Raw genomic sequence first — 25,907 nt, 5'->3', positions numbered from 1 at the left:
AAGTAGGTCATTGGGGGCATTACTTTAGGGTTTATATTTTGTCTCTAGTGAGAAGCACTCTCTCTTTTTTTCTGTTGCCATGTCTTGAACTAATGTTTTACTCTGACATCACGTTCTGCTATGATGTTCTACCTCACCTTGGACCCAGAGCTATGGCATCAGCTGTTTATGGACTGAGACCTCTGAAACCATGAGCCAAAATAAACTTTTCCTCCTCTATATTGTACTTGTCCGGTCTTTTCATTATAATGACACAAAGCTGACTAAAACAGAAATTGGTACCAGAAGTGGGGTCATTGCTGTGACTAACCTAACCATGTGGTTCAGAAACTTTTGGAGTTTTTTGGAATTTGGGTATGAAATTTTGTAAAGTTTAGATATGAAAGCTGGAAAAGCATCACTATGTTTTAAGCAGAGCTTAATGGGCAATTCTGGTGTGAGCTCAGAAGTCAATAGGACTGCAGACAGTAAGACTGGGCTAATGAGATTTCAGAAGAGAAGGACTCTATTTGAGGCCATTCATGTTATATTCTGGCAAAGAAGTTGTCTATATTTTGCCCATGTTCTGAGACTTTATTTTTGTGAGAGGGAATTTAAAGATGATGGACTAATTAATCTGGTGAAGGAAAATTCAAGGCAGCACAACATTCAAGTAGTGGTGTGGATATTTCTGGTAGCTTTTAGCAAAGTTTACTGTGATAATCAGGAGTAGAAAGCAAAGCAGAAATATTTTGAAAACTTTCAGTTTGGCTAGAGAAGTGAGTAAAATGGGGCTAACGAAGGAATTAAAGAGATTATAGCCATTAAAAAAATGTTAAATACTTTACCCAGAAGCAATAAGAAAGATGGATTGAGGGCATCTCAGGAATTAGCAAGACCACATCCATTTCAGACTCAGGGTGTTAAAAGTAAAAATTAAGAGAACATTGGAGTGCTTTGCCTGCAGAGGAGTGTCTAGTAAACTGTTACACTATGCTCAGCCTTTCAGACACTCAGAGACTGCTATAGTCATGATTCTAAGAGACTTGACTACTGTTTGAGATGGTGGTAGATTTTTACATCAACTGCATGGTGCTGGTTCTGGAGGAATGTAGGATGCAGGAGTTAGGTAATCATAGAGGCTTCTACCAAGATTTTAAAGGAAGGTCTGGGAAGCCAGGAAAAGTGCAGTGAAGTGAAAATCTCTAAAGACTGTGCCAGGCATCATGGCAAATACATGTAATCTCAGCGGATAGGGAGGCAGAAGCAGGAGGATCTCGAGTTTGAAGCTAGCTTCAGCAAAAAAGTAAGGTGCCAAGCCACTCAGTGAGACCCTGTCTCTAAATAAAAAATACAAAATAGGATGAGGAATGTGTCTCAGTGGTTGAGTGCCCCAGAGTTCAATCTCCAGTACCCCCGCCACTACCTCCAAAACAGAAAGAATCCCTACAGACTGCACCAAGAAATTGATGCATGAAGATGTGAGAAGGAAACAGAAGCTGTGTTGGAGACTCCCAAGATTAAGAAATGTCAGTAATGTGGAATGTCTGGTGAGGGAACTTGCAAGAATTGAGCAGAAACAAGCCAAGGGAGAAACCATGTGAGCTGCAATCAGCAAGGTCATAAGGGCGCAGCTACTTACGTACTGTACTTTGAAAAGAATGTCATCATGTCATGTGCTCCAGATGCTAAACAAGGAGCTATAGGATTTGTTTGCCCAGCTGAATCCTGGTCTTGCTTTGGTCACATTCCTTCTTTCTATACATGTCTTCTATATATGAAGACATAGGGGAAATGGAAATGTTTACTCTGTGCATTACATATTTGATTTATGTAACTTGCTTTTGATATTTATAGGGGGAAATCATATATGAGTTTGCCTTGAGTCTCAGAAAAGATTTTGGGTTGGACTTTTGGTAATGCTTGGACTATTAAGACTATAGGGACTTATATAGAGATGGACTAAATGTATTTTGAATTGTGAGATTGGCAAGAGCTTTTGGGGGCCAGGGATGAAATGTTACAGTTTATATATTATGTATCCTCTGAAAGCTCATGTTTGAGAAAATGCAAGAAAGTTTAGAGATGAAATGTTGGGTTATGAGAACCTTAACCTAAGCAGTGCATTAATCCGCTGATATTAATTAACTGGGCAGTAATTGTAGGGAAGTAGACTGTGGCTGGAAAAGCAGATCACCAGGGGTGTGCCTTTGGGGTTTATATTTTGTTCTTGGTGAGCAGAGCTCTCTCTCTGCCTCCTATTGTCATGTCCTGAGCTGCTTTACTCCACCATGCTTTTACACCATGATGTTCTGTCTCACCTTGGGCCAAGAGCTATGGAGCTGTCTGTCTATGGCTTGAAATCTCTGAAACTATGAGTCAAAATAAACTTGTCCTCCTCTATGTCATTCTTGGCAGTTCGTAGCAATGCAAAGCTGACTAAAGCAGCTAGCCACATCCACTAATCTTTCTTTTCTCCTTCTCCCAGGCCTTGATTTATCTTATCTTGGTACATCCAAGGGTCTCATCTTAGGTTCCTTGGGAAGGCCTTTCTTGATCATCTAGGGCTGGCTCACATGTTCCTCTTCTGTATCGCCCCAGCATCTTCTATTTAATTCTACTTAAACTGAAATGCAATTTTCTGCTTACTTGTGTGTACCTCTAATTAAACTATAACTTCCATGAGATTAAGGAATATGTGTTTTCCTTATTGAATTATCACAAGCATTTAGAGTCACAGATGTTCATCAAATAACTGCTGAATAGAAAAATTAGTTAGATGGAATGGTTATAACATCTGGACACCACCTGACTTTAACTAAGTAGTAGAACTTTACCGTTGTGTAGTACTTTGCAGGTTTACCATGTGCTATATGTCTATAAGCAGCCTCATGGTTCCATCTTTTTTTTTTTTAAAGTTGAATATTCATGTATCCTTTACCTAGATTGATGTTTTACCATATTTGCTTTCTCTCTTTATAGATATCTATTTATCTCTATATAAACACATATTATTTTTACCAAGTCATTTGAAAATAAGTGGCAGATATCAGCATGGCAGTATCCTACAAGGCCCCCAGCTGAAGCCCACACAGCCTGTGACATTAGTGGAGAATGTGGCATTCTTGCTCCAGGGGACTAGGGAGATGAAATGACCTGCTCAAAGCTTCAAATCACTAAATCTGGAATTGCAGAGTACGAGTTCTAGACTTTCTACATTGTACTCCCCTGCCTTTCTCTTAAGTTCACGTAAAGTTGCAGATGCTATGAATTTTATTGGTAGAAATAGATGTATACCTTACCTTTTCTTAAACTTCCAACTCGTAGATTTGGATGAGCTGAGTATCAATAAAACAGAAAACCAAACCTTTAGCAAAATTGTGAAGGAGGAAATAGTTTTATGAGATTTCTTGTCTCCCACTTTATTTTCTTAATTCCTTTAAAGAAAGAAAATTGGAGAACCTCTACATTCTAACATGAATGATGGGGGCATGAGTGATACAATCCAGAGTGTTAGAGTTGTCTCCTATTTTGCGATCCAGTTATTATTAAAAATTCAATTAGATACATTTATAATTAAATAAATTAAAACAAAGGCAATAAATATTAAAAACTCATGATTTCTTAATTATCTTACCATATTTTACTATTATTTATGCTCTTGAGGTTATCAAGTCTAATGTATCTGTACTGTGTACTGTGGAGATAATACACATCTCTTCCAATTCCTCATGCAGTGAATTCATCTGGGTAGCTTAACATTCAGCCAATTCATGTTGGTAGCTTAAAAGTGGCCAGAAAATGTTTATTACATTGGGCAATAAACCGATGTTATAAACCATTCTCCTCCCTCACCAAAATCTGACTAAGCATTCCCCAGCATGCCACTGATTACGCCTTGTTAAACTGTCTTTTGTACATTCACTAACTAGGTCTTTCCAAGTGCCCACCAAGTTTGCAAGGTGGTGCCATGTGTTTGTATAAAAATGAGGATGGGCTTAGCCTTCACATTTCCTTCTCCTTTTAGTTTCCTCTCCCATTCTCCTGACTTTTCACAGAGCCTCATTTTCATTTCTGAGTTTCCTGTGATCCTTTTCTGTCTTTCTGTTTTGACTTTTTTAGGTCCCTTTCTTCCCATTTTTTTTTTTTTTTTTGCCTCTCTCCAGTTTTTCCTACAATCTGCTATTAATTAATTTTCCTAAACAAAAGAGCTTAAAAAGATAAGAATGCAGAGCTACTGTTCTTAAGTAACACTGATAACAAAAGTGCAGCTAAGTATCTTAGAAAAGCTTGTAAGTATTTAATAAATCTATAAAGTAGTTGATAATTAATTGGTATGCAAAATGATGCTAAAAATGTTCAGTTCTTGCAAAGGCAGGCTAACATTTTCTTAAACTATAGTTTTAAAATCAGTATTGTAAACATGCTTCAAAAGTTTTCTGTTTTTGTTACCAGAGACCACTTTCTTCTCTGAATCTCCAATCTTTTGGGGGCCAGAAGGGTTTCTCCAAATTTTGAGCCTCATGTTACCAGTCACCACCCCAGTATTATTACTGAGTTCCTCTTACATGTCAGAGGACATGCATTGCAAATGTGAGAAATAATATGGAGAACAAGAGACCCAGATTCTACCCCATAATTTATGTATCTTCTACATTTCAAGATCAACTCTTGAGAGATGTGTGAAGAAACAGTATCTTCTGTTGAACAAAGAGCCCTGACCCTCTTATATTGTCAGAACAGAAAGAAGCTCCACATGGGTAGGGTCTGTTGGACCTCAGAGTCTCGCCCTCTGGCCCAAATACACAGTCTTAGAGAGTCCTCCTGTAGTGGCGCTCCCTCCTCCACAGAAAAATCTGAACTAAGCTTCTCTAGAAATCTTCACCATAATTGATTCTAGGACTATCAGCAAAAGAGTCGCTACAAAAGAGTTCACTGTAGATAAACTTCCTATTTTCCTGTTACTCTATCTTATTTGGTCATTGGCCTGGAAGAAATCAGCAGTCCAGGTGCTGAATGCCCCTTTACTATTTTTTCACAAACATCCAGTATAGTAGTTTGTAAAAGTGCATTTGCAAATGCAAAATATGATTAAAAAAAAAAAGACAGATCCTTTAACAAGGCCTCTAGCCTTGAGCTGGAGCTTTACAGAGATGTCTACATTTCTAAGATAAGAGAAGTCACCAATTGGGCTCCATGGTAACAGCTGGCAGGGGGAGGAAAGAAAGGGGAGAAGCAGCTCTCCCCTTCCCAGGCACTGTCCTTGAAGGATTTACTTGCTCAAAACAATGAAAGATACAGCTGCTTTTATGTGAACTTCTGAAGACTGTGAACTTCTAAGCCCCTCCTCTTACATGCTTGGCATAAAGTTCTGAAACTACCTGAACTTGAGGTTCAGGGGATTAATTGATTACAGTAAACACTGTGCTCTGTGAACCTAGCTGCAGCCAAATAAAACTGTTTCCTGCTGTCTTCTGTGCCTTGCCTCATCTGTCCCCTACAACACTCGTACCTAAGTAGACACAATCAAGCCATTTTCCAAAAGGCACTATTCCTTCAACAAGACTTTTTTCTTCAACCCCCACCCCTGCCAAGTGAAGACTTTTAGACAGATGTTCAGCACAGTGGCTAGATCCTGGCTGGTGACCTGTGCATTCACAGGGGGTTCTGTACTCAGAGAACCCTACAGTTGGCTGAATGCTTAGTAGGCACTGTTTTGAATTTCTTAAAGAGTTTCAGAACAAGGGCCTCTACGTTTTCATTTGGCTCCAGGCTCCACAAATTAGGTACAGTCCTGCAGCCAGAAGGTCCTGCCTTCTGAGAGTTGTGGCTCTTCACAGTGGTAGTCCCTTCCTTTTCTAGACACTTTAAGAGACAGCTACTGCCCTACCCCCAACACAAAGGAGCACACTTCCTTTTATAGTACTGGGAATCCCACTCCCGTTTGCTTTTCCCTTTTCCTTCCGCAGTCTTTCCTGAGTCCCATCTCTTTTCTGGGTACCCACCAGGGGAATGGTGCCTACTATCAGGAACACAATGGCTATCCTCAAAGCCTCAGAGTCCTAAGTACATAACGATGGTACAGCATGTGCCACACAGGTTAGTGCTGCCAGACACACAGGACAGCAGGAGATTTGCTGTGATAGATTAGTGGTGGGGAAAGGGATACTGGGCAGTAAAGAGAGAAGCATCTCTAACAAACATAAGAAACTGCAGAGACCAAGGACAACAAGTATGTTCTCCTACTGTGGGACAAAACACTCCATCTCCCCACTTCCTGCTCCCTTTAAGGCAAAACCAAACATAAAGCTCAGAATATGTTACTCAGCTACTGTGTGATCAAGTAAATCACTTGATTTTTCACCCAACAAATAAAGGCCTTAGAAGGAGTAAGTTGGCTTCTGGACCTAAAATTTTTCTTATTCTAAGGGATTCTACCAGATCGTTGTGAAACAAATGTTCCTATAATGAGAGATCAATCCACGAGGAAGTAAAGACAACTGCAGTGGGGAAGAAATCAGTGCCTGAGGTCGATTTTAATATTTAATATCTTATTATCCCCCCGTTTTAAACAGTCCTGACCTCTTTAAAGATGGCTGTACCACATCATACTGCCTATTACTGTGAAAAACAGTCCTCTCCTCCTGAGACAGGAAATTTCTTCAAAAAAGACACTTGAAAAAGATTCTACTGATTAGCTTTCAATCTGCCCTGCTGTCAGGGAGCCCATTGGAATCACATTTTGAAGAAATTAACCAAGGGCAGCTGAGGAAAATTGTCATAAGGAATTCGCTGTTCTTCTGTTCTATGATCGCATAAGAAAGCTGTAACGAGAAAGAAACAAATGCAGAGGAGCATAAGAGCAGGCATGAACAGGAGTGTTGGGCACATGCGGAGATGGGGTCCAGAAGAAGAGGAAAATAGCCACCATTGGTTGGGAGATTAAGCAGAAAATGCATCAGTGAGGATGCTCATAATTGCTCTATCAAATGGCTAACGAAGCTATTTAGCTCTTTGTTTCTTCAGTTAACCATGAAGGGTCAATGTTAGAAATGAAAAGAAAAGGGTTGATAAATTATACAGAACTTCAGAGTTGAGTACTGCTCTGTGCCTTATCCTCATGGGAGTTATTGCAGGAACGGCTTTGAGCGAATTCCAAATTTTCAAATGGTTCCCCATTTCTTCCCTGCCATTCAGCTTTTGATATCGTGCATACATTATTTATCACAGCTTCCATTATTGCGTTAGCTTGAGTAGTCCGCTGGCTCTATCTGCAGGAACATACTCATTTTGCATTTGTAATTACCAAACTTAAAAGAAGCCAGTTAATTCTGCTTCTGTTCAGGGGTCTCATTTAGTAGAATGATGTCTCAAAGAAAGATACAGGGACTGAATTTTGTCTTGGCCTGGAATCCCAATTACTCTTCATCTCAGTATCTCACTGGTATATGTGACTAATGTTATCGAAGGGTGTTCCTCCCATCCCTCTTCAAGATTTCTTTTTCACTTCATTAAATAGTTGTTGGAGTTTAGTAGATTTGTCCTGCTGGTAGATTCAGAAGCAGAATTTTTCCTACCCTAGTCTTGTGTTTATATAGGAAACCATAACAATTATACAGGTAATTAACTTAATAAACATGAGCCAACAGTTCATTCCAGTGACTCAGGCTCATGCAGATAAAGAGGTCAAGAAAACTGCAGCAGCTCAGTTGTCTGTTCTGCACAAATTTATGCTAAAGTCAATTTTATAGTAATATAAATTCTACTTGCCACATCCAGTAAAAATGTATCCACATATTTTAAAATCAATTATGGTATTAAATACCAGGAAGAAAGTCAGCTTTCAAATATTATTTCCTATTTTACAAATTTGTTTTGGTTTGTTTTGGGTGAGCATGAAAGAAACAATGTATATAAAAATATCTCAATGCTGCAAATGGATTAAAAATAGGGTGGTGTTTTATCATTAATTTATTTTTCCATTAAATTATTTGATTGTGGTTCTCAATATTCATTCTCAGCAGTGACTTTTTTCTCTCATTTAATGTCCATAACACTATGCTATATATATTTTAATAATGACTGAAGATGAATGCAGATTTAGGTGTTAAGCATTTTAAGTGAAGAATTAAACCACTAGTAAATTGACTACACAAAAAGATATCATGTTTAAATAATCAAATTAGACCCAGTAAGTTTGATGTGAAAATATAAAATTCAAGCAAATTTGTATAGATACAACTTCTTGAAAACTGTAAAGAAAGATATTTTTTTTGCCCACTTAATTCTAGAAACACATTTTATAATAGTATGCCATTTGTGTGGCAATTCACAGTTTTAAAGCTCCAATTTAAACATTTTACTGAACTTTCACAGTAAAGATGTGAGGAACCTATTTGACTCTCCATCCCTTAGATAGGGCAGCTAAGGCTTGGTCTGGTTGTGGTACCCAAGTCTACGCAGATAAAACCACAGAGTTCAAAATGCAATCTGGATATTTTTGCCCTCTGTGTTTGTGCCAGAAAAATCCATCCTCCTTCTATGAAGATTTGGTATTATTTTTAGTTATTGGACTTGATACATATTCATTAGTACATATCTAATCCTTGGGTAGTACAGGCTTTGAAAGAATGCTAAATTAATTTTTGTTAAAGTATGGAACATGGAAGAGACAAAAGAGGTGTAAAATAATTTGGAATTAACAAGTGTTTATATTTTCCTGCTCTCTCTGGCTGGATCACCAGTTTCTCTCAGAAAAATATCCTGGTAGGATGACAAGGATTATAATAGACTCATCAAGGGTAGCAAAAGAGGAAACAAACCAGTTAATTGAATAATTTCGGAGAACAGCAATTGTTTTGACAGTTGTGAAGTCAGAACATTAACGCTAATATCCTCTCCCAATTAATATATACAAATGTTGATCAGCATTTTCATTCGAGACTGATTTTCTAAACTCCCATAAATTAGACATTATTGTTATTATTTTACACAATAATTGCTTGTTTAGATTTTTGCACATTTATCAATATTCTTCACTATCCCTTTTTATTGATATCAGCTTTATTGAAGTACAATTTACAGGGAACTCACCCATTTAAAATGTACAATTCAATAGATTAATATATTCATGGAATTATGCAACCATCACTATAATCAGTTTCTGAATATTTTCATTACAAAACTAATGCAGTACCTGTTAGCAGTCTAACCCCATTTCTCCATCCTGCTCTCTCAGTCCCAGGCTACCTCTAATATTTTCTCTGTCTCACTATTCTTTCTTATAGCTCAGTCCTTCCGCTTTCCCCCTGCCAAAAGTTTCTGTCTCAGTCCTTCCATTTCCCACTCAGTAAACCAAAGTTCTAACATTTCAAACCAAGTATTTCTTCTTTTTCCTGAAGAAAAAAAAATTGTAGAGCTTCTTTGAGCTGTTTTCTCCAATAAATGATCTAATTCATGAAGGTTTTGTTAGCTTTTGAGACCAGTAGTGAGTTGAAACCTGTTTCAAATGAAAAAGGTTACTAAAATTTCCTCCTCAGAAAATTAGTCTCACTCTGTTTCTTCAATTGCTTTTAAGATGCTTAGTGTTCAGTAAAAATTTCTTAAGCTAGCAAACAACTCTAAGATAAAAAGAACAAGAGTTTGTAAAGAGGAACAGTATCCAGGAGGCAAAACAGTGCCACCGGGACCAGAGAAATGTGTTGAGTTGTCATCATAGAGCTCTCATTTATTGAGTGGTGTTGAAGAAAAACAAAGCTGAACACTAGTTAAAAGTGGTAAGGACGTATTTTATTGAGTAGTACAACTAGAGTAGGGGAGAGAGGGACTTTGATATAGAATAGGGCTCTGCTCCTATTGTGTATAGATGTTCTGAAGAGAAAATAAAGGAGATACTATGGAACCAAATGGATCCCCTAGCTGTCAAAAAGTGCAATAAGGCTAACTTATTATACTAACTAGGACTTATCTGGAGGGTAAACAAGTTATCTTCAGGATAGAAAGAAGCTTTGTAAATTGGAACAAGGCACCTATGGCAATCAGGTTCTTACCCTTCCACAAGTACAGGAAGGCAGGAGAGCCAGTGAAAGTGTGAGAGGAGAGGGGCTCATCAGCTCACTTGGGGCAGGGAGGGAGAGACTTCCTCCCTGAAGTTCCTGCAGTTCAAAGATACAGTTCCAGGTGCAGAAGGCACCACACAGTTCCATATCCAGAAGGACACAGTTTTGGGTCACAGAAGATGTACATTTCAGAAATGCAGAGAAAGAATTAAAATAATTGCAAGTTTCTTAAAGTAACTGGTCTAAGACAAGGTTTAGGAATCTATAGTGGGCGTTTGACAGGAACATAGAGCAACTCATTTGGCAGTACTTTGCTGCCTCAAGCGGGCATTTTGAGCAGGACTGCACTCATTTAGGGACATGGGCTTTGTCTACCCCTTCTGCAAACATTGTTAGAATTTGTTCTAATCTCTTAGTGTGTGTTTTGGGCTGTTGGATGAAACATTTGTGCTCAGAATTTGTAGTCAAGGCCTCCTTAGAGCCTGACTAGAGTTGGGTCAAGGAGAGTCACTGTCATGGTTAACAGGGAGTAGTTAATGGGCATTGCTCCCTGCATTTGTTGTAAACCCCAGGTGCATTTGTTGACCAGCAAATCCTGACAGTTTCCAAAATTATCGGAGACAGTGCTAAAAGTAATAGTGGCAGATATCATTTATTGGGCATTTACAGTTTTTGTAGTAAGGGCTTAACTTATATGATTCCACTTAATAACTTATTTAGTTTAGTTATTGCCATACTCACCAGTCATGAGGAAACACACCCAAGTCTATAAAACTATAGGTGGAAGAGTTAGGATCTTATTATTTCAAAATCCAGGCTCTTAACAGTTATGTTATGGCCTGTTTAGTTTTGGCCAGATTTTCACTTTAGCCTAAACTTTCCCTCTACTGATTAGATAGTAGTATTACTATTATTTAAGTGTTTGGATCTTTTATCTCTCATTTAGAATAGAATATCTTTTACTAAAATCTTTGAGCGAATTTCTTTTTTCATTCTCATTTAATAGTCTGGGTATGGAATTCAAAGAAAGTGGTTTTTATTTTTTCTTTCATCATGTTCTATTAAATATGTGACAACACAGTCTTCTGGCTTCCATTGTTGCTGATCAGAAGTTGATGAGCTAACTATTGGTCCTTTGAAGGAAATTTCTTTCCATCATTCTGCTTTTAAGATCTTGTCTCTCACTTTGGCGTTATAGCTTTTCTGTAATTGGTCTCGGTGTGCATCTTTTCATTTATTTTGCTTGTGATTCACTAGTTTCCCTGGTTCTCAGGATTATTATCTTTTGACAATTGGGGGACATTCTCATTACCTAGTTGAGTGTTCCTCTTCTCCATTCTCTCTACTATCTCCTGCTGACATTCTGACTCTTATATCATTCTCTACAATGCTTAACTATGTTTTATGTTCTTTATCTATTGTCTATATGGATTGCATTCCAATTTGTTTTGTAGGAATGATATTCCTACAGTTTACTATCTTCATTATATCTACTATGCTATATTAATAGTATATTAGCACAATGTTTTATATCATTGCATTTTACTTTACATACACACATATAATATTTAATGACACATAACATTGTGCTAATATACTAGATCATTTTTTATGATTTCATGATCCCTCTTCATATTTTCAAGCTTTTAAAAATTTGTTTAAACATAGCTATTTTATATTTTTAAAATTCTGTATTTGAAAGCTTTGTGTTCTGAGCTTTTAAAAAAATTGTTGTTATGTGTGTGTTTTGTTGTCTGTTATTCTATTCATACTACCTGCTTTATTGTTTGTTTTGTGATCCACCACTTGGGACAGTTCATTTTGTAATAAACTTTCTTTGTTGGTCTTCCTTGAGGCCTTCCTGGCTGAAGATAAATTCTTCCAAAGGAGCTATACATTGTCTTCAGTTGTGGCATGAATTAGAACCTCAAACTCAAGTGAGAATCAATTTATCATTAGAGATCCTCTGAGAATTTTGTCCTCTCATTCTGTACTAAAATTGATTGCCTTATGGAATATCACGGTTAATTTGTTAGTGTTTTTTCTCCCCACCTCAGTACTGGGGATTGAACCCAGGGGTGCTCTACCACCAAGCCATATCCCCAGCCCTTTTAATTTTTATTCTGAAATAGGGTTTTGCTAAATTGCTGAGGCTGGCCTCAAACTTGTGATCCTTCTGCTTCGGCCTCCCGGGTCGTTGGGATTAAGATGTACACCACCATATGTAGTTGAAATATCAGGGTTTATTTCTAATTTATTCTTGAATCAATGGTATAGCCTTCTAGATTGGTTTTATGAGGGTTTCCTATTAGATTCCTTGCATTAACCAGATCTGAGGCTTTATCTGACAGGTTGGCCCACCCAGAAGCAAATGATTCTAGTATTTGTCAGAAATTCTCAGAGCAATACCTATTTTGGAATTGGCTTACTGAGTTTGATAATTTGATTTCATTTGGAGGCTATGTTGTTTCTTTATTTTCAAACATCCTTATACATATAGTTATATGTATAGTTATGTATTTATAGATACATAGATACATTTAAGTTAATTCACCAAACATTTTAGTTATTTCAACAATGAGAGTGATGTATGGCAACTATTTACCATAGAGCCAGAAAAGACTTTCTTTTATATTATTCCTTTTCTCTTAAGTTGATATAAATTTCTCCCCTTACCCATCCCAATATTTAATCAGCTTCTTGGCCAGGAGAGAATTTGTGCTTTTACGGACATTCAAAAAATTCTGTTGATCTTTGTTGCAGTTAATAGAGCAGCAACAACTTCTTTTGATTTACCAGGAAAAATTGAACGGTTCTATTTGAAATAATTCTGATATATTAATGTTACTGTTGGTATTACTATGTTATATTATATTATGTCACTTGACAAAAGGATTTTGCAAATTGCAATTAAGGTTACTAACCAGTGACCTTAAGGCAGTGAGATCATCCAGGGGTCCTAATCTGATCAGATGAGCCCTTTAACTGCAAAGTGTTTTCTCTAGCTGGCAGCAGAAGTGTGTTTGAGAGATTTCAAGCAAGACATACTACTGCTAGCTTGAAGATGCAAAGGTTTGGAGAGCAGCCTCTAGGAATTGACAGTGATCCCTGGCCAACAGCCAGCAAGAAAACCTCACTGCTACAACCACAAGGAACTGGATTCTGCCAACTGTAAGAATAAACTTGGAAGCAGATTCTTCTCTAGTTTCTCCAGCAAAGAAAGAGCCCAGTCCACTCGACAGCTGAATGTCAGCCTAGTAAGACCCTCAGCAGAGAATCCAGTGCAGCCTGCCTGGATTTCTGACCTACAGAACCATGAACTGCAGAATCTTAGGTGCTGCTTTAAGTTGTTATGTTTATAATCATTTATGTATCAGTAGAAAATGAATGCAGGTGATATTTTTTCCCTGAAGCTTTTTGTTCACAAATAATAAGTGCCCAAAAGCAAAAGCTCACCTTCAAGACTACATTGTACCCATAACAATACTAGCTCTTCTGTTTAAACTTTGAACAGAGAAGATAATGCAATTGACTGTGCTATTGGCAGGCAAAGGTCAATTCAGTGAAATGTCAAATACTTTTCAGTGGAAAGGCAGATCATTACATCTGACAGCAAGTCAGCACCCTGCATTATCATCTGCAGGCCATTGTCTTTATTATTACTGTCTCAGAACTTGACTCCTTCATCTTTTCTTCAGCCAAACCACGTTCTCCAGTGCTCTGAAAGTGCCTCTCTCCTAGGCCTCTGCAGTTAAGTGGAGTTACTGTGCATCTAATAAGTAAGTGTTTATCTCCCTTCACCTTCAATTTTTCCTTAATTGCCTTTCCAGTTTCATTTCTTAAGATAGGTCCACATAAACTCTAAATTCAACAAATTTTTAGTTTCCCAAATATGCCAGATACTTTCCTAATTTGCATTCAATTCTTTCTATTCATGATACCAATTTTTTTTTTTATTTCCACCTGTAGAAACTGTACTTATCTTTCAATATGTAGATCATGCCACTTGCCCCAAGAATCCTTTCTTCCAGGATAAATTGGATATTTCCTCATTTGTGTTTCTAAAGCCTTCAAAAGCAGCTTTTTGCCTTCTGTTGTGTAAAGATCATGGCATTGTTATTAAGACCAACTATCCATACTTAGAAAAGCTCCAAAGCCTGGCAACAGTTCATTAGTAGATGTTTGATCCGTGTTTGTGGAATTGAGTGAACCTATTGTGGCCCAGACCCAGTGAAATAAGCAAGATAACTGGGGATACAAAAGAATGGTGCAACAATACAGTACTTGTACTATACAGTACAAGTCAGTATATTGCTCCTTAATTTTTCCTCCAATTGGATTATATAGTTTCAGTGTTTCTCCTAAGTTTTTATGATTTGTTTCAACCACCATTGTTCACTTCCCATTGTTTCAAATCCAGGTTATTTCAAAGGGATCATCTCTGTCTTATGTCCATAATATCCTCACAATCTGATACACATCTTAATACCAAGGCCTCATTCAGCTGCTTAACAATTGCTTTTTCTGAGTCACTGTCCACCCACAACCTGGCACTATTTCTCCATAACATAGAGCTGCATAGTCCAATATGGTAGTCACTAGCTACTACCCATTAACACAAGTCAAGATGTGCCAACAGTGTTAAATACCCACTGGATTTCAAAGACATAGTACTGGAGAAAAGTGAAAGATGCCAAATATATTGATTTTATGTTGGAATAGAATTTTTCCACACTGGATAAAAGAAATATATTACTAAAATTAATTTCATCTGTTTCCTTTTCCTTTTTCTTATTGAGGCTCCTAACTTTTAAGCTACATAAATGATTTGCATGTGTGGCTGGCACTATAATCTATTGGGTTGTGCTAGCCTAAAGCATAAAGTCCAGCACCTGAATTTGGTACTGTGATCCATATCTCACTATAATCTCCTCCACTAGCCCCTGCTTTCATGTCCCATATACCATGTCCACAATGGCCAGTATTTTCTCAGAAACTAGTGCATTCTTTTTCTTGTCTTCCATCCATACTATTTCCTAGATGATCTTATCTCTTTTCATTTTGTTTACCAATATCTTGTCCCTTCTTCTAGGCCCATGAGAGCTCCACTGCCTGTAAGAAACTTTTTTTTGATCTCATCAATTGAAAGGAGTTTATTTCTTCTAAACAAAGAATTCTAATGTACACTTATTTGTGAATATATTTTGTCTCTTCTGTTGCATTCTAAGTATTTAAAGGCCAGAGTCTGTTTAATACGTCCATCTGTATGTACCTCTATAAATAGCAAAGTGACTTCTTTGACTCTCAGAAATAATAATGCATAAGCTTAATTAGGAGATACATTATGGTTTGGATGTGAGGTGTCCCCCAAAAGCTCACATGTGAGACAATGCAAGAAAGTTTGGAGGAGAAATGATTGGGTTATAGTCTTAACTCAATCAGTGATTTAATTCCCTGATAGGGATTAACTGAGTAGTAACTGAAGTGGTAGGGTGTAGCTGAAGGAGGTGGGAATTGAGGTGTGACTTTGGGTATATATTATATCTGGCAAGTGTCTTTCTGCCTCTTGATCATCATGTTAGCTGCTTCCCTCTGCACCTTCTCCTGCCATGATGTTCAGCCTCACCTCCAGTCCTGAAAAATAGAGCCAGCCTTCTATGGACTTAGATCTCTGAAACCATGAGCCCGCAAATAAACTTTTCCTCTTCTATAGTTGTTCTGGTCAGATACTTTAGTCACAGCAGTGAGAAAGCTGACTAAAACAGCATGTTCAAGTATGTAAATATACATATATAGATATAGAAAGTCTCACATAAATAGTTTCTGACTTAATGAAAGACTCAGCAAGATTCTACAAGAGAAAAAAAATGAAAATCTTTAGAGAGGAAAAAGACCTAGAACATTCAACAGGAAGAGATTGTAGAGAATATTATACCCTTTTCTCTGTTTTTACAGATGATGGAGGCAAGGCTGGAGAAGTTCAGTGACCCTGCTAGGTGGGAAACCCCATAAGAGTGTGCTGCCTATATCCTGTGCTCAGTACAGGAACGACACTTAAGAAGTCAATAACCATTGGCTGAATGTATGTATGAATGAATGAACAGTGAAAAAATAAGCACACATAGTAAACTAAGACTAGATCACTTATCTCCTGGTTCCTGCAATGATGATATTTTCTATCTACCTCAAAAAGAGGGGAAGGAGAGTTGGGAAAAATTAGTAGCACATTTAAAACTGCATTTTAAATAATGACTAACCATTAAATTAGTCATTTAACATTTTTCTAGCAATAGAATCTAGGCCTATATGGATATATAAGAACAAATTATACTTTTATTTCCTATTCAGATGGCCCTCTCCAAGTTGGATAGTGCTTATCTTGCTACTCTTCATTTATGCAGAGCAAAGTATGAATGTATGTGCTTTTAGTCATCTTCTTCACAGCAACAATGAATTTTCATAGTTCCCCCATTCTTTCATTTTCTGGTCCCTTTCATATATTTATTTGTTACCTGATCTTTTGTAGAGCACTACTCCTAGATAAATTATCAAATTTTCAAAGCAAACATATTGCATGTATTAGCTCCCTTACTTTGAATTATGAAATAAAAGAATTCAAAGAAGTTGACTTATCCAATATCAAATAGCTAAGAAGTATTGGAGCTGTAGGTGTCTTCTTCATCATTTCCAAATATTTGCATTGTTGCCTCTATTATTTCCAATCATGACTTGTGAATAAGAATGCACATTTGTTATAACTCAGGCAATGAGTATAACGTGGCCACTGAAGAGAGGGAAGCCACTGGTGGGTGGTACAATCCTAATTTCACCAGTTAATTCCCTTATTCCTCTTAATAGTCTCTTTAAACACAACTTTGAGGTTCAGTATGTATGGTAAAAAACAACCTTTCACTTAATAATTTTATCCAATATAATAATAACAACTATAATAACTGCTAAATTGAGTCCCTAAAACTTTATTTCAGGGGTATATTTGATACATTTATGAAATTCCAGGGGGGTGAATTCCCTGATAGCAATTAACTGAGTAGTAACTGAAGTATCAACTCACTGGTATTTCTTTGGGAACTCTGTACACATGGAATTCCCTCTCTGCCAAAGATTAAGAGACTTTCAAAATCTTCATGATTTTGAAACGTGAGGTTTATGCTTTAATGATTTTTCTTAAAAAAAAAAGAAGTGAAAGAAAAGCAGTCTATGCTTTAAACAGAATAAATAAATAGGACAAAATTAATCAATAAGACTTAGTTGAGGTTGCTTACATGGGAGATCTATTTATCTTACACATTTTCCATCTGTACAAGGCCATTTACATGTTATTTATTTGTGATTAACATAATTTGACAATCTGGTTTATTAGTATACTTGGTAACTAATTATATGAAAAATGCTAACAATATTTTCCCAGCTGTATCTTAGCAAGGGGACTTACTCTGAAGTATCAAACAAATGTCACAAAGATTCTCTCCTTCCCCCCCTTCTTCCTTTCTTCTACACCTATCTTTAACTCACTAATGAAAACAAAGTTTAGAACATCAAATATTGTTGGAAAAATTGTTGATCATGCATATTACCATGAGTATGCTATATTCTACCTTTTAGTTAGAAAGCTTGAAGAAATGTCTACTTTTCTTTTTCTGTAGCTTGTTCCTTCTTTCTTCATTTTCTTTTTGGGTATAATGGGCAGATTAAAAAAATATGCCAAGGAGATAAAATAAGGGACTTCCAAATGATTTGGACTTTCTATTGGTGTACTATGGTTATATGTAACAGTGTGATTCATTGTGACATATTTGTACATGCACAAAATAATTTGATCAATTTAATTCCCCACCACCTCCTCCCTAAATCCCTTTCCTCAACTCTATTGGTCTCCTTTGTATTTTCATGACATGCCCCCCACCATTTTTTAAAAATTTTTGCCTATCTAGCTTCTGCATATGAGAGAGAACACATCACCCTTGACTTTCTGAGTCTGGCTTATTTTGCTTAACATGTTCTCCAGTTCCATCAATTTTCTTGCAAATGAAACAATTTTATTTTTATTTATGGCTGAATAAAAATCCATTGTGTATAAATAACACATTTTCCTTATCCATTCATCTGTTAACAGACATCTAGGCTGGTTTCATAACTTGATTATTGTGAATTATGTTGTATAAACATGGGTATGCGCGTTTCACTGAAGTATGCTGATTTTAATTCTTTTGAATAAATATCAAAGAGTGGTACAGATGGATCATATGGTAATTCCAGTCTTAGTCTTCTGAGGAATCACCATACTGATTTCTATTTTGGTTTTACTACTTTACAATCCCACCAAAAGTGTTCTTTTCTCCCTACATTTTTGCCACCATTTATTATTACTTGTATTCTTTTTTTTTTTTTTTTTTTTTTTTTAGTACTGGAGATTGAACCCAGGGGGTGCTCAACCACTGAGCAATGTTCCCAGACATTTTAACATTTTATTTAGAGACAGGGTCTCACTAAGTTGCTGAGGCTGGCTTTGAGCTTTTAATATCCTGCCTCAGCCTCCTGAGTCACTGAGATTACAGGCGTGCACCACTGCATCCCACAATTACTTGTATTCTTGATGATTGCCCAAAATATTTGGACTACCAACATGAAATCTTAGTTCTGAAAATGAGTGTATCTTTATAAAACGAACCTACTAAGTGAATCAGTACTAAAGAGTAATGAAGTCATCTGCCTAATTAACTTGCGCCATGACTAACATTGCTGTAACTGCAACTCAACAATAAAATTATCTTTTGGTGAATCATAATGTTCTATTTCTCTCCTGTCCACATGACCAACTATTTCTAGAATGTTTGTACCAAACTTTTATCACAACTGCTAATACTTAGTTATTTGGGGGGAAAAAGTAACAAATGCTTTCCATGCAGGGGAAAAATTATCGCTTTCATTTCAGGGGGCCTAATTATAACACCACTTTCTATTTCAGTCCCTATTCATTTTCCAATTCTTCAGGGATTGGGTAGTTTTAACAATGAAACAAGCAATGCTCCAATGTCTAATTAGGATTTGCATGTAGGATTAATAAGTCATGTCTCATTAGCTCCACTGAATTAGAGGTGTTTATCTTCACCTTGGCATGCTGATCTTGAAATAAGTTTGTGGATCAAGTACTGAAGGGTGCTGAACAAACAGTTTGATTCAAGCCAGTGAGCCTTCTGATGTCAATCTCATATTATTGACAAATGCAGCTCTATACACAAATGCTTAGATGTGTCCTTTTGAATGTACTAAGCATTGCACTATGATGTCCATTGGGGGAAACCACATCTTCTTCTCTCCAGCAAAGAAGGCAGAGAGCATCTTTGCTTTCTTCCTAACATGTACTTACCCTTCTCACACCGGGGGAGAAAAAGAGGCCAGAGCACAGCAGACATACAGAACTCTTGTCAGCTCTCTGGTACAGACTGGCAGGAGGCAGTGCCATGCATATTTGCTGGCAGCATTCTTTGTGTGGGCTTGGTTTCACAGTGACATGGCAGAGAGAAAAAAAAAAAATTCACTTCCAAACTTCCACTCAGTTAAAGACATTCTAGACTTTTTTACTTTTATTTTTCAATAGCCAAAAAATTGGTCAATAAGAAGAAAACTAAAAGCCAATGTTAGTTCTTTGATCCTTAATCTTTTGAAATTAAAGCCCTGGAGCACAAAATCTCTTAGAGTCCTTACCCTTTGTGGATTCACAATGTACTTTAGTGAAATTGTGCATTCACTGCAGAAAGTCAAGCGTTCTTCACTGTTAGATCCCCAGTGCATCTCATGTGGTCGGTGTTCAATATGTACTTGTTTAATGAGTGAATAAAAGGTAGACCTTGAAATGCTGTGTAATTACAAGTGCCAGCTGAGTTTTTCTGATAAACTCTGCATTGGAAAGTCTCTCCTCAAGGAGTTCATAATATCACTGGGGAAATTAGCTTAAATAACACAAAACTTATCATGACTACATTCTGTGATAAGTTTATCACAAATTTGGGAGATTATGAATTTAGAGAAGGTCATGCAGACCTGGTGAGACACAGGTATAGATACACCTTTTGTAGCCATTTTGGTTTTGGCAAACAGAACAATAAAAATACAAATAAAATGATAAGAATATCTATCTATCTATCTGTCTATCATCTATCTATCTATCTATATATGCATTGTATACTTGCCAGCTGCCAGATATTTCATTTATATGTGATCACATTTAATTTTTATGACATTGATATGATTATCTGCAATTTATAGATAAATGAACTGAGATTTGGGGAAGCTCAATAACAAGTCTAAGGTAACACAGTTAGCATGGTGAAAGAGGAATGAGAACTTAATTTTAGTGTCCTCAAATGCTATGATCTGCCATATGTTGCTTCAATTGGAAATACACTGGGTCATTGAAGAAACTGAGTCTCAGGTAGAATGCTGCTTCTCCTATTGAGCTGCTCTTGATGAATACACATCCCTTCTTTGCATGCACATCCTTATAGAGACTGAAAACATTCTCACACATGACGTTATGCCACTTTTGCCCTCTAGGATTTTGTCTTCATACACATTCTCTGTTTGTCTGTCTGCTTTTTTTTTCTTTTACCCTTTGTTTTTACATTTGTCCCATCTAACCTACCTGACTTGGATTGGTTTTGATTTGTAGAAAGTGAAAACATCATTGTTCATTTTTCCTATCTTCTACCAATCTTCTGACTTGGCCTTGACAGCTGCTTTCTGAGTCCTGTTATGGATTCACTTGTCTTTTCCCCTTTATATTCATGCATCTGGCTTCCTCTCACTCTTTGCCAGGACTCCCCATCTTGCAATATCCTTGCATGATGACAGGCCATGCATAATGACAGGGGCATGGGCAATCCAAACTGTGTGTACAGTCTGAGTTGAGATCAAAGCCTGCTTATGTATGGACAAGGAGAGGATTCTTTGGAAGAGGGAAAGATGGCTTGGTTTGTACTAAATAATGGAAATCAAATCAAATATGCAAGAACATTAGATAATAGATTTCCTAAAAAGGCAAACAAGGATTTGAGATGATAGTGTAAGGAATGGAGCATAGGCCCAAGTGACTGAAGAAAGGAACTGTTAAATACTTTTTATGTAGAAGAAAAATTCAATCCTAAATAGCATGACAGAGGGATGGGAAGATGGAATAAGCGTCTCAGGGAAGAAACTAATGCTAATTTATCTAGACATGAGACAGCAACAGCTTACACAAGTGAAGAAAAGTTGTGTGAATGGAGTAAAAAGGGTGAGTATAGAAGTATATTTAAAAATATTACTAGAACCTGGAAGAAGAATGGATTAAATATATTCCCATTTTAGGATTATCTCTAGTTTTCAAAAAAATTGTATTTTTTGGGTGAGTGGAATACAAGAAGAGCTTCACAAGGGAAGAATTAAAGTAAGTCCCAATATTTCTCTAAATATAATGAAACAAATGAAAACACAAAATGGATAAAAAAGTAACCAGCAACAATACAATGTGATGATAATGCTATTTAGGATTAAATATTTTTGTATTTTGCTCTTTATGGTTTTCAAACCATGAGCTAATATTTCTCAGAGGCATATGATATGCTGAAGAAAAAAAATATTAAAAATATACAATATGATCCTTTCTGAACAGATGTTGAAGATTACAAAGGAGGGAATTACTCCTTTTCCCCTCTGTATATGGTATATATTTTTTTAGGATATGTATTCTTATTCTAATAACTGTATATGGATGCAATAGTGGTTCAAGTTATAGTTTAATGGAATTTCCTTGTGATGGTGATAAGGACAGTCAGAAGTTGAACATTTTGTAAACATTGTAGAAAGACCCATGGACAGTTATAATGGCTCTCATGATCCTTGACCACTGATGTTCATGCTTTTGTGTGATATCCTTCCTTTGATCAAGGGCAAGATCTGTGATTTGTAACTAGTCAATAGAATATGGCAGAGGTGACTGGATGCCACGCTTGTCATTTTATTCTATTATATAAATTGTCTTTCTAGTAGACTTGCTCTAGAGTATTTTTCCCTCTTGCTGGCTTTGAAGAAGAAAACTGACATGAATCCTCAGCTGCTAGAAACTGAATGCTGTCAAAACTCCCTGAGCAGAGAAGCAAGCCTTTCCCTTAGTTGGGCTTCCAGATGAAAACTATGTGTTGGCTGATACCTTGATGACAGCTTTGTGAGACCCCAAAGCGGAGAATCCAGCTAAACGATGCCCAGACTTGTGACCTATAGGAATGATGAGATCATAAATGTGTGTTGTTTTAAGCTGCTAAATTTGTAGGAATTTGTTGTGGGCATAGAAAACTAATACAGCTCGCCTCTGCTCCTCTTCTTTTATTGGCTCTATAAACAGATTAATTAGCCTGGGTAATTCTGGGCTAATTCCTGTCCCTTAAGACCAACAGCTATCATCTAAGCACTTAGCATAGTCCAAGATCATAGTTCTTACCCACCCCTTCTTTTACATGTTTTATATCTTCCAAAGAAGTGAAATTCAGACTATACAACCCAGGCCTTTTTACAGGGTTGGAGGCTACATGCTTTCATGAGGTCACTCTTAGGGACTGGGAAGAAAGGAAGTGGTATTGCCAAGGGCAAGGGTCAAATACCCAAAGAACATCATAACCTGATGGGGTGCTGAGCTGAGGTAGGGCAGTGCCAGGGCCTTTTCTTAGACTATAGTTAATTCCACTGCTGCTCAGGGCAGCAGGGGCACATAAATGACCTCACTTTATAGTAGAGGAAGTTTTTATAACTTTCTATGCCTGCTCTCATCATTTCCTGCCTAAACTAAATGTTCACTCAGGCTTGGATCTTATTTCCTGTCAAATTTATCCTCTACCCTGTTCCCAGACTGATTCCTAAAACACAAATCTGACTGATCTCACATTTTCCACTTGGGTTCAGGATAAATTAAAATCCTTCCAAAGCCTCGCATAGTCTGGCTTGCCCTTTTGATATACCTCTGGATACATCCATTCTGTGAACTTGCTTACTACTCTATTTCAATAAGACTCAGAGTTTGTTGTATATTTTCCAGGGTAAATTCATGCTATTTTTGTCTATATTCTTGCTGAAGCTGTTTACCCTGTGAGGAATGTTGTTCACCATTTCTTAGATTAACTACACTACATCCTTTATGATTCAATCGATGTATTACAACCCCCATGAAGTCTTCACTCACCGATTAAGGAGGAAAGTTCTAGGCTGAGGCACAGATTTTGTGAGGATCCAGTTGGAAAAGGATCAGAGCTATGATAAATTGCACATTTAATCTAGGGGCGCTTCTCTCCTAGGCTTGTCTTCAAATCTTGACCATAACTAATACTAAATTCGAAAGTTCTAAATATTACAGAGATGCTTCAGTAAGTCATTATTTATATATCCATTCTTTTGTTAGATGAAAGCATAATAAAATATGCTCCTTTGCTATAATACTATTACAATTAATATCTATTTAGGTTTATGGTTTTTAAAATTTAATATAGTAATTCCATTTCCCATGAAATGGTTTTTATAGTGAATTTTAAAATGGTTTCTGAGATGACTGGAAACATCATAAGAATGAAAAGAGTTTAGCAACTGAGCATTTGAATAACTGAAGATATTATTATTACATATTTGATGTCCCAAACTTGCATAAGATATGGGGGACATGAGAGGAAGAAAACTTTGGATGAAAAACTAGAAAAAATGTCAAATAAAATATGTTTAGGTATCAAAATTTGTCCAAATAGTAAGGAAAAGGAACCACCTATTCTTTATTTTGTTAATTTACTGGGAATGTAAGTGCCACTAGAGGTCTCCCTAATATTCCACAATTGTTGAGAGACCCAAGTAACACCGCAGGGGTAAGAGAATAATGAATAAAAATGCTCTGTAATATAAAGTATGCCTTCTTCACATTAAAATTTGCATATTTGTATAAAGCCTGAAATGAAACTTTATTATTTTAAGGTTTTCTAGAGTTAAAAATGTATTTGTGGTAAATAATTTAGCAATGCAAATGTAAATAAGCACCTGATAGAGAAAGGCGTAATGTGCTTCATTGCACTCAATTTCTTTAGTGTAATAAAAGAGGGGGAAAAAAAACTTCATATAGTTTCTTGATTACTTTTCTTCCTGAGAAATACAAAGCAAAAAGATTAAATTTTTACAACATGAATTATTCTATTATATCAAAGAAACATTATTTATGTATAAGAAATGCATCTATATTTAGATACATATAAATATACATATATATATATATATATATAATTGGATATTAGATTGTTTATCTCTTTTCAGCAGTATATATGGAGTTAAAATTTTAAATTGTGATTATTAATATATTCATGAAAAGCTCAGTCCTAATAGAAATAACATGTTATTAGGATGGTTTTTCATGTATTGTTCTAAGACATATAAAATGAAAAACTTGTTTGAAAACTTTTGCCCTACAACAAAAGAATTATTACTAGGGAAGGAAATATTGGATATTTAGCATCCTTTATATTGTATATTATAATCTATGTTCATTCTCACAAACACAGGCTCCATCTATAAAGAGTACTGTATTTCATATTTCTTGTTTGTTTCTATTCTTATCAAACGTTGTGGCATAAATGTTTGAAAATTCTACATAGAGCTATATTTGAAGTATATTTTGTTGTCTGAAAAATATGAATCTTTGAATTGTAGTAATCAGAATTATTTTGGGAATGGGATATGAGAAAGCAAAGGGAATTTTCCATTGCTTTCTTTCCTTATTTTTTTTTCTTTTCTTTCTTCATTTTTTTTTTAAGATCAGAGTATATCCTACATTCTCATGCTTTTCTCAGACTATTAATTCTCAACTAAAATTGAGAATTTGTATACAATGGACATAGAAGAGTACAGATAAATTCCACGGGCTGGCAAATAATTCATTTGTATTTTTAGGCTTATATACGTGTATATATTTTTTCTGCTTCTTCTTTACAAACAAAAGCCAATGAATGAATCATGTACAGTCGTTTTCTTGTCTGCCTCTTTCTCTGGTATTTTACAAAATAAAGGTAGTTCTGGAAGAAAAGGCTGGGAATTAAGTTGTAATCAATACTTTCTAACTCAGACTTTTTACCAAGCAAGTGAAGAACCTGTTAAACATTCAAGTAAGTAGTCAGCATGATGAAGTTATTACAATCTTTAATTTAAACTAGAAATTTTGTTACAATTCCCTTGTTAAAATTTTTATTTTATTTTTATTTAAAGCCAATAAGCTAAAACTCCAATGAAATAAAAGCCTTCAATTTGGTAACTCAAATCAAAATCAGAAGATTGGTGAGTTTGCTAAATGCATGACTTTTAGATAATATCTTTCAAAAACTAGATGGCCACTAAATCTGGAGGCACAGACAAATGTTTAACAAATGATTTAGTAATATATTACATATAAATGGTAAGTTAATATTATCTAAGTTTTCAGATTTCATGTCCTTTCTCAAATGATTTTCTCTCATTGTTTCAAGTATATGAGTATATACACACACAAATGAACATGATATTTATATGCCTGAGTATGAGAGAAGAGTAACTAAGAATTCGTTGATGAATAGATATATTATGCATCTGTACAAACCATAAGTAAAAAGGAAAATCATTTACTGTTATTCTGTAAGATATTTTTTGAGTTAATTGGAGCTTGTCCTAGAAAGAATAACTGTGTAAGGCCATTGGTATGTATTTCAGTCTGAAAAGAGACTAAATACTTTGATGTCATAGAGAGGCTAGCTCATTTTGTACACACACACACGCACACGCACACACACACACACACACACTCACACACACAACCCTACT

The sequence above is a fragment of the Callospermophilus lateralis genome, chromosome 6 (genome assembly GCF_048772815.1).
Source record: "Callospermophilus lateralis isolate mCalLat2 chromosome 6, mCalLat2.hap1, whole genome shotgun sequence".
In the NCBI taxonomy this organism is placed as follows: domain Eukaryota; kingdom Metazoa; phylum Chordata; class Mammalia; order Rodentia; family Sciuridae; genus Callospermophilus; species Callospermophilus lateralis.
This window is presented reverse-complemented; position numbering follows the sequence as displayed.